The sequence below is a fragment of the Coregonus clupeaformis genome, chromosome 36, assembly GCF_020615455.1.
Source record: "Coregonus clupeaformis isolate EN_2021a chromosome 36, ASM2061545v1, whole genome shotgun sequence".
NCBI classification, from domain to species: domain Eukaryota; kingdom Metazoa; phylum Chordata; class Actinopteri; order Salmoniformes; family Salmonidae; genus Coregonus; species Coregonus clupeaformis.
Window position 1 is genome coordinate 16,117,587 of NC_059227.1, and position 10,760 is coordinate 16,128,346.

General features: G+C 47.2%; 1 protein-coding gene across 1 annotated transcript in view; it reads right to left on the reverse strand.

Moving 5' to 3' along the window:
- The window catches only part of LOC121552468 (alpha-(1,6)-fucosyltransferase-like), a 171,718-nt gene that overhangs the window by 42,112 nt on the left and 118,846 nt on the right, over positions 1 to 10,760 (reverse strand). The window lies entirely within an intron of this gene.

Consider the following 10,760-nt stretch of genomic DNA (forward strand, 5'->3'; position numbering starts at 1 on the left):
ACCATGATAAGGCAGGGAGCGAACATTGGATTCTGGTGCAGCACATGCGGCCTACAAAGTTACAAGTATAGGCTAGCAAATTGAATTTACATTTTGTAATATAATACGGCCAATTTGTATAATTAGTAGGCTGATGCATGTGGGTATAGTATTATACAGTTGAAGTCGGAAGTTTACATACACTTAGGTTGGAGTCATTAAAACTTGTTTTTCAACCACTCCATACATTTCTTGTTAACAAACTATAGTTTTGGCAAGTCGGTTATGACATCTACTTTATGCATGACACAACTCATTTTTCCAACAATTGTTTAAAGACAGATTATTTCACTTATACAGTGGGGAAAAAAAGTATTTAGTCAGCCAACAATTGTGCAAGTTCTCCCACTTAAATTAGTAATTTTCATCATAGGTACACGTCAACTATGACAGACAAATTGAAAAGAAAATCCAGAAAATCACATTGTAGGATTTTTAATGAATTTATTTGCAAATTATGGTGGAAAATAAGTATTTGGTCACCTACAAACAAGCAAGATTTCTGGCTCTCACAGACCTGTAACTTCTTCTTTAAGAGGCTCCTCTGTCCTCCACTCGTTACCTGTATTAATGGCACCTGTTTGAACTTGTTATCAGTATAAAAGACACCTGTCCACAACCTCAAACACTCACACTCCAAACTCCACTATGGCCAAGACCAAAGAGCTGTCAAAGGACACCAGAAACAAAATTGTAGACCTGCACCAGGCTGGGAAGACTGAATCTGCAATAGGTAAGCAGCTTGGTTTGAAGAAATCAACTGTGGGAGCAATTATTAGGAAATGGAAGACATACAAGACCACTGATAATCTCCCTCGATCTGGGGCTCCACGCAAGAGCTCACCCCGTGGGGTCAAAATGATCACAAGAACGGTGAGCAAAAATCCCAGAACCACACAGGGGGACCTAGTGAATGACCTGCAGAGAGCTGGGACCAAAGTAACAAAGCCTACCATCAGTAACACACTACGCCGCCAGGGACTCAAATCCTGCAGTGCCAGACGTGTCCCCCCTGCTTAAGCCAGTACATGTCCAGGCCCGTCTGAAGTTTGCTAGAGTGCATTTGGATGATCCAGAAGAGGATTGGGAGAATGTCATATGGTCAGATGAAACCAAAATATAACTTTTTGGTAAAAACTCAACTCGTCGTGTTTGGAGGACAAAGAATGCTGAGTTGCATCCAAAGAACACCATACCTACTGTGAAGCATGGGGGTGGAAACATCATGCTTTGGGGCTGTTTTTCTGCAAAGGGACCAGGACGACTGATCCGTGTAAAGGAAAGAATGAATGGGGCCATGTATCGTGAGATTTTGAGTGAAAACCTCCTTCCATCAGCAAGGGCATTGAAGATGAAACGTGGCTGGGTCTTTCAGCATGACAATGATCCCAAACACACCGCCCGGGCAACGAAGGAGTGGCTTCGTAAGAAGCATTTCAAGGTCCTGGAGTGGCCTAGCCAGTCTCCAGATCTCAACCCCATAGAAAATCTTTGGAGGGAGTTGAAAATCCGTGTTGCCCAGCAACAGCCCCAAAACATCACTGCTCTAGAGGAGATCTGCATGGAGGAATGGGCCAAAATACCAGCAACAGTGTGTGAAAACCTTGTGAAGACTTACAGAAAACGTTTGACCTATGTCATTGCCAACAAAGGGTATATAACAAAGTATTGAGACACTTTTGTTATTGACCAAATACTTATTTTCCACAATAATTTGCAAATAAATGTATTACAAATCCTACAATGTGATTTTCTGGATTTTTTTTTCTCATTTTGTCTGTCATAGTTGACGTGTACCTATGATGAAAATTACAGGCCTCTCTCATCTTTTTAAGTGGGAGAACTTGCACAATTGGTGGCTGACTTAATACTTTTTTTCCCCACTGTAATTCATTGTATCACAATTCCAGTGGGGTCAGAAGTTAACATACACTAAGTTGACTGTGCCTTTAAACAGCTTGGAAAATTCCAGAAAATTATGTCATAGCGTTAGAAGCTTCTGATAGGCTAATTGACATAATTTGAGTCAATTGGAGGTGTACCAGTGGATGTATTTCAAAGCCTACCTTCAAACTCAGTGCCTTTTTGCTTGACATCATGGGAAAATCTAAAGAAATCAGCCAAGACCTCAGAAAAAAAATGGTAGACCTCCACAAGTCTGGTTCATCCTTGGGAGCAATTTCCAAATGCCTGAAGGTACCACGTTCATCTGTACAAACAATAGTACGCAAGTATTAACACCATGGGACCACGCAGCCATCATACCACTCAGGAAGGAAACGCGTTCTGTCTCCTAGTGATGAACATACTTTGGTACGAAAAGTGCAAATCAATCCCAGAACAACAGCAAAGGACCTTGTGAAGATACTGGAGGAAACAGGTACAAAAGTATCTATGTCCACAGAAAAACGAGTCCTACATCGACATAACCTGAAAGGCCGCTCAGCAAGGAAGAAGCCACTGCTCCAAAACCGGCATAAAAAAGCCAGACTACGGTTTGCTCCTGCACATGGGGACAAAGATTGTACTTTTTGGAGAAATGTCCTCTAGTCTGATTAAACAAAAATATAACTGTTTGGCCATAATGACCATCGTTATGTTTGGAGGAAAAAGGGGGTTTCTTGCAAGCCGCAGAACACCATCCCAACCGTGAAGCACGGGGGTGGCAGCATCATGCTGTGGGGGTGCTTTGCTGCAGGAGGGACTGGTGCACTTCACAAAATAGATGGCATCATGAGGAAGGAAAATTATGTGGATATATTGAAGCAACATCTCAAGGCTACCCGAAACGATTAACCCAAGTTAAACAATTGAAAGGCAATGCTACCAAATACTAATTGAGTGTATGTAAACTTCTGACCCACTGGGAATGTGACAAAAGAAATAAAAGCTTAAATAAATCATTCTCTCTACTATTTTTCTGACATTTCACATTCTTAAAATAAAGTGGTGAACCTAACTGACCTAAAACAGGGAACTTTTACTAGGATTAAATGTCAGGAATTGTGAAAAACTGAGTTTAAATGTATTTGGCTAAGGTGTATGTAAACATCCGACTTCAACTGTACCTTTCATAATATTTCCCCTGTTATTAGCCTACCTCCTCTTTCTCTCTCTATTGTTGCTTCATTCCTTTCTCGCTTTCAACAGTTAAATTAAATATGTTTTGTTGTCGTTATTTTCATCATTTTAATGACATCCTTGAATAATATAGGTCTAGAAATAGATGCAGAAGGCTTTCACTTCTCTTCACGAAGATTGAATGGTTATGGGTCTGAATAAACTTCTGCTATAGCCTACCGTCATCGCGCGTTCGCTCTTTTTTCAAACTACCCGTTCTATTGGCTGCTGTATTGAACATTCAGCAAACAAGAGCTTGCATCCCTGTTTGAATAATCTACTGGTATAATAAATGCTAAAAGCGTTTTCTAAGGGGAGAGGCCAGCAGAGCACAGATGCGTGGGTATTAAGCAAGACACAGAGGCTATAAGTTAGAAGTTATTATGCATAACCCATCATTCTTTAGCTAAATATAAGGCAAATACTGCATTGAATATATTACCTGAAAGAATTAGGCTACGACATCTATATACAGTGAATTCAGAAAGTATTCAGACCCTTGACTTTTTCCACCTTTTGTTATGTTAAAGCCTTACTCCAAAATGGATTGAAAAAAAAGTATCTTCATCAATCTACACACAATACCCCATAACGATAAACAATAAAATACCTTATTTACATAAGTATTCAGACCCTTTGCTATGAGACTCGAAATTGGGCTCAGGTGCATCCTGTTTCCATTGATCATCCTTGATGTCACGAGTTGCAAAGCCAGAACCCAGAAGCAGACCAGGACAAGGTAAGTTGAAACGAAGGTGAGTGTTTATTTACAATTCAAGAGTGATGCTGAATAATCCAGGGAACAGAGCGGGCGGCGTTGATTAGTTGTTGGGGGTGCAGTGGTTGATCCCATCATGGGTCGGCAGCCGCCGACCACCAGGCAGAGGTTGGATGAAGGTTCCGGACGGGTGACTGCAGATGGAACAAAACGGAGGTAAGTAAACAACAAGGTGCAAAAACAACAAAACTAACGCTAGGCTCTAAGACTGATACTCTGGTAAACCTACTGTTCATGGCTAACGATCCGGCAGGGAATGGATGTTAGGCCAGAGCCTAAGAAGGGTGATGATCAGGACCAGGTGTGCAGATTGCTGATGGGATGCAGGTGCGGAAATCAAGAGAGCTCCCCGGAGCGTTCCAGAACCCTCGGGAAACTGGAGATCACGAGCAGAAAAAACTAGTCCACAGACAGGACCCGACTCAGACTGCCGGGATCGTTACAGTACCCCCCCTCCGCCCGAAACGCCACCGGGCGGACTCCCCGGAGCGCCAGGATGGAGGCGGTAGAAGTCACGGATGAGGTCAGCATCTAGGATCTGTCGCCGCGGAATCCAACTCCTCTCTTCAGGACCATACCCCTCCCAGTCCACGAGATACTGGAAACCCCGGCCCCGCCGTCTGGAATCCATGATTCGTCGCACCGTGTAGGCAGGACCACCTCCGATCATCCGAGGAGGAGGAGGAGGAGGCGGAGGAGGCAACAGAGGACTGAGGAAAACCGGCTTGAGGCAGGAGACATGAAAGGTGGGATGGACTCTGAGCGTCCTCGGTAGTTTGAGTCGAACTGCCACTGGATTGATCACCTTCTCCACCACAAACGGACCAATGAACTTCGGTAACAACTTCCTAGACTCAGTCCGTAACGGAAGATCCCGTGTGGCCAACCAGACCCTATCTCCGATGGTATAGGTGGGAGCGGGGATCCGGCGACGATTCGCCTGGAGCTGATACCGGTCCGAAACTCTAAGGAGTGCCTTTCTGGCCCGATGCCAGGTCCGGTGGCAACGACGAATATGGGCCTGAACAGAAGGCACTGAGAGCTCCTTCTCCTGAGAAGGGAACAAGGGAGGTTGGTAGCCATACAGGCACTGGAAGGGAGACATCCCAGTGGCAGATGTAGGGAGAGTATTGTGGGCATACTCAACCCAAGGCAACTGAGAGACCCAGGAGGTGGGGTTGGAAGAGACCAGGCAGCGTAGCGTGGTTTCCATCTTCTGGTTGGCTCTCTCCGCCTGACCATTGGATTGGGGGTGAAAACCAGATGTGAGACTGACTGTAGCTCCAATGGCCAAACAGAAGGACTTCCAGACAGCAGAGGTAAACTGAGGGCCACGGTCGGAAACGATATCACTGGGCAACCCGTGGACCCTGAAAACCTCCCCTAACCAGGATCTCGGACGTCTCCGAGGCAGAGGGAAGCTTGGCAATTGGCACAAAGTGGGCGAACTTGCTGAATCTGTCCACGATAGTCAGAACGACCGTGTTCCCCTCAGAAGCGGGCAACCCAGTGACGAAGTCCAGGGCCAGATGCGACCATGGTCGCGCGGGGAATAGGAAGGGGGTGAAGTAGTCCAGAGCTGGGCCGATTGGTACTCTTATTCTGCGCACACACTGGTCAGGCAGCAACAAAACCCGGAGTATCCTCGGCCATGGCAGGCCACCAAAAACGTCTGCGAAGAAACGCCATTGTCCGAGCCACGCCAGGGTGACAAGCCATCTTGCTGGCGTGGGACCATTTGAGACAGCAGGGACGAACCGACTCAGGCACAAACAACCGACCGGGTGGACCGTTACCGGGACCGGGCTGAGTCCGAAGGGCCGCCAGCACCTCCTCCTCAATCTTCCACATAACTGCTCCCACGACGCAGTTCCGGGGGAGAGTTGTCTCGGTCTTGGACCCACTCTCCTCCGTCTTGGAGAACATCCGGGACAGGGCGTCCGCCTTGCCGTTCTTAGATCCAGGTCGGAACGTCAGGGAAAACTTGAATCGTCCGAAAAACAACGCCCACCTGGCCTGACGGGAGTTGAGACGTTTAGCCGATTGCACGTAAGCAAGATTCTTGTGGTCAGTCCAGACAATAAACGGTTGCTCCGCCCCTCCAACCAGTGGCGCCACTCCTCCAAGGCAAGTTTCACCGCGAGAAGCTCCCGGTTACCCACATCGTAATTCCTCTCCGCAGGCGAAAGGCGACGAGAGTAGTAGGCGCAGGGATGGAGTTTACTGTCCGTGGAGCATCGCTGCGACAGGATGGCGCCAACTCGTTGGAGGGGGCGGAGCAACCGTTTATTGTCTGGACTGACCACAAGAATCTTGCTTACGTGCAATCGGCTAAACGTCTCAACTCCCGTCAGGCCAGGTGGGCGTTGTTTTTCGGACGATTCAAGTTTTCCCTGACGTTCCGACCTGGATCTAAGAACGGCAAGGCGGACGCCCTGTCCCGGATGTTCTCCAAGACGGAGGAGAGTGGGTCCAAGACCGAGACAATTCTCCCCCGGAACTGCGTCGTGGGAGCAGTTATGTGGAAGATTGAGGAGGAGGTGCTGGCGCCCCCCTTCGGACTCAGCCCGGTCCCGGTAACGGTCCACCCGGTCGGTTGTTTGTGCCTGAGTCGGTTCGTCCTGCTGTCCTCAAATGGTCCCACGCCAGCAAGATGGCTTGTCACCCTGGCGTGGCTCGGACAATGGCGTTTCTTCGCAGACGTTTTTGGTGGCCTGCCATGGCCGAGGATACTCGGGGTTTTGTTGCTGCCTGTCCAGTGTGTGCGCAGAATAAGAGTACCAATCGGCCCAGCTCTGGACTACTTCACCCCCTTCCTATTCCCCGGCGACCATGGTCGCATCTGGCCCTGGACTTCGTCACTGGTTGCTGCGGAAAAGGAGGAGGTCAAAAGGGGGGTGAGTGTAACCAGTGTGAAATGGCTAGCTAGTTAGCGGTGCACACTAGTAGTGTTTCAATTGGTGACGTCACTCGCTCTGAGACCTTGAAGTAGTTGTTTCCCTTGCTCTGCAAGGGCCGCGGCTTTTGTGGAGCGATGGGTAACGGTGCTTCGAGGGTGACTGTTGTCGATGTGTGCAGAGGGTCCCTGGTTCAAGCCCAGGTAGGGGCGAGGAGAGGGACGGAAGCAACACTGTTACATTGATGCTGTTGACCCGGATCACGAGTTGCAAAGCCAGAACCCAGAAGCAGACCAGGACAAGGTAAGTTGAAACGAAGGTGAGTGTTTATTTACAATTCAAGAGTGATGCTGAATAATCCAGGGAACAGAGCGGGCGGCGTTGATTAGTTGTTGGGGGTGCAGTGGTTGATCCCATCATGGGTCGGCAGCCGCCGACCACCAGGCAGAGGTTGGATGAAGGTTCCGGACGGGTGACTGCAGATGGAACAAAACGGAGGTAAGTAAACAACAAGGTGCAAAAACAACAAAACTAACGCTAGGCTCTAAGACTGATACTCTGGTAAACCTACTGTTCATGGCTAACGATCCGGCAGGGAATGGATGTTAGGCCAGAGCCTAAGAAGGGTGATGATCAGGACCAGGTGTGCAGATTGCTGATGGGATGCAGGTGCGGAAATCAAGAGAGCTCCCCGGAGCGTTCCAGAACCCTCGGGAAACTGGAGATCACGAGCAGAAAAAACTAGTCCACAGACAGGACCCGACTCAGACTGCCGGGATCGTTACACTTGAGATGTTTCTACAACTTGATTGGAGTCCACATGTGGTAAATTCAATTGATTGGACATGATTTTGAAAGGCACACACCAGCCTATATAAGGTACCACAGTTGACAGTGCATGTCAGAGCAAAAACCAAGCCATGAGGTCAAAGGAATTGTGTCGAGACAGGATTGTGTCGAGGCACAGATCTGGGGATGGGTACCAAAACATTTCTGCTGTATTGAAGGTCCCCAAGAACACAGTGGCCTCCATCATTTTTAAATGGAAGAAGCTCTATTTCGATTCTCATAGCAAAGGGTCTGAATACTTTTGTAAATAAGGTATTTCTGTTTTTTTTAAATAAATTTGCAAAAATATCTAAAAACCTGTTTACACTTTGTCATTATGGGGTATTGTGTGTAGATTGATGAGGGAAATTTTTTTTGTATCAATTTTAGAATAAGGCTGTATCGTAAACAAAATGTGGAAAAAGGGAAAGGGTCTGAATACTTTCCGAATGCACTGTATGTGCTATAATACAGTCAATATTTGATGGATTTTGTTACTCCATTATGCAGCTGTTACATTTATCAGAACTGTATTTTTGACCTTTTATACATTTTGACGACTGTTGCTACATAAACACACGCACGCACAAAGGCATACACAAAAGCACGCACGCCCGCATGCACATAAAACACATGTTTTGATCTGCTGTATAGAGCATGGAGAGCACATACAGTAATACAGAAATCGGTCTCTCAGTCTCAGTGGAGGCAGACAGTCAGACTGACAGAATCCAATAAGTCTACATCATTAAGAGGAGACCGTCTAATGGACAGATAATGGTCAATGGACACTGTGGAGAAAAAACAATAAAACCATTCAACTCTTTCTTATTGTGTCTGTGTGTGCTATAGCCTTTTGGGTGCCCTAAGCTAGATTTGGTTGGGGGGGCCCCCCCACCTTGCGGTAAAACATTTTAGTGGCCACCCTCTTGACGGTGGAGTGAAATGTTTTCCTGCAATTCTACTCATTTGCCATGGGGTGGAGAGAAAACTTTAGTAGTTTTAAAGGGGGGGTCGGGGGCCCCCTAGCAGCCAGGGGCTCATGTTGCTTATGACTGCAACCAGCCCTGTATGTGTGCTTGTGCATGAATACTGTATATTTAGCCATGAGGCTTAGAGAAAATGTTGCTGTTTTAGAGCTAATTTCCTGCCATTAAAAAAATATGGGGGGGGGGTGGGGGGGGGGCTGCACTGCACTCCTTTCTCTTTAACAATCCTCTTCTTCCACCCATCCCTTAAATCTCTGCATGGTGCAGACCTCACCTCATCCATCATCCCTCCCTCTCTCCATCCGCATGCCTGGGGATCGATCAGGCCCTCATCGCTCAGGCCACCTGTTTCTTACACACGCACGCACACACAAACACACACACACGCACACACACATTCTCTCTCTCTTTCTCTTTCTCTCTCACCATCTCGCTTGTGCGTGTCATCATCTCTGTGTGAGACACACCAGGTGATTGACAGCTGTGGAGAGGGCGGCTCCAGAGGCAGATCGCCACGCCGACCCTGTGTTCACCCCTAATTAGTGCTGCTGGGTGATTGGTGGGTGGGCTGTCGGCCTGTCACTCAAATCAGCGAGGGAGATGCTGAGTGTGGGAGTTAATGGAGTGGAGGTGTGAGATATTGAGTTAATGGCTGCGCCTCAGGCTGACTACATTGCAATACATGCTCACATGTTGTGTGCCACGTCATCAATTCCACAGTCCGACATCTGACTGATATATCATGTGATGGGGTTAGCTGATATATTAAACACAATGTGTTAAATACCTATCCAGGCATTGTAGTCTACCTGGAAGGTGTCCAGTGTCTTAGTGAATCAAGTAGTCAGCTAGCTAGCTCTTCAGAGTCAGTCATAATTCACTCAGTCAGTTAGTGAGTTGGTGACATACACTGAGTGTACAAAACATTAACAACACCTGCTTTCCATGACATAGACTGAACAGGTGAATCCAGGTGAAAACTGTGATCTGTTAATAATGTCACATGTTAAATCCACTTCAATCAGTGTAGATGAAGGGGAGGAGACAGGTTAAAGAATTTTTAAGCATTGAGACAACTGAGACATGGATTGTGTATGTATGCCATTCAGAGGGTGAATGGGCAAGACAAAAAATGTAAGAGCCTTTGAACGGGGTATGGTAGTAGGTGCCAGGCGCACCGGTTTGAGTGTGTCAAGAACAGCAACGCTGCTGTGTTTTTCACGCCCGTGTGTATCAAGAATGGTCCACCACCCACAGGACATCCAGCCATCTTGACACAATTGTGGGAAGCATTGGAATCAACATGGCCCAGCATCCCATGTATAGTCCATGTCCTGACGAATTGAGGCTGTTCAACTCAATATTAGGAAGGTGTTCTTAATGTTTTGTACACTCAGTGTATATAGTAAGTTAGTTAAACAGTGAGTCAGTGAGTATGTCAGTTAGTGACAACTAGGTGGTAAGAGCCACATCGCTCAGGCCAGCTGTCACACACACACACACGTGCACACACACGCACACACACACAGGCCCTGGTCCATGTCTGTGTCAGCAGTTAGGTGTTGGAGGGGGGCGGGGCTGGGGTGGAGATGACGGACAGCTCCCTAACAGCCTCTTTGTGTCCATTAGGCCTCTCTTAATACACAGATAAGATACATCTCCGCAGCGGTCTCCTGGCTTGGGCCTGCTTCAGTTCAGACTCACCGCTACACACACATACACGCACACCCATCCACCCACCCTCATAGCTATGGCATGTCATCTCTGATTCTTAGCTATATAGCTTAGTGGGACTTTAGCAAAACAGCAAGACATTACCATTATGACACTGTATGGTAACACTGCTCCTGAACTGTTCTAATAGAGTAGACTGACTGGTCCCAGAGTGATTGCTCTATCTGTTCAATAACAACAAACACAAGCAATGCACTGTCTCTGACTGAGACCCATCTGGACAGTGCCTGTCTGAAAGCTGGACTTGTTTTGGTGCCATGAATCCTACCTTTTTTCGAGCCAATACTGAATAATTACAAAAGCAAGGGATTTAATCGGAGACCAGCTGTCTGAAGTGTGTGTGTGTGTGTGTGTGTGTGTGTGCTTCAAAGCAAT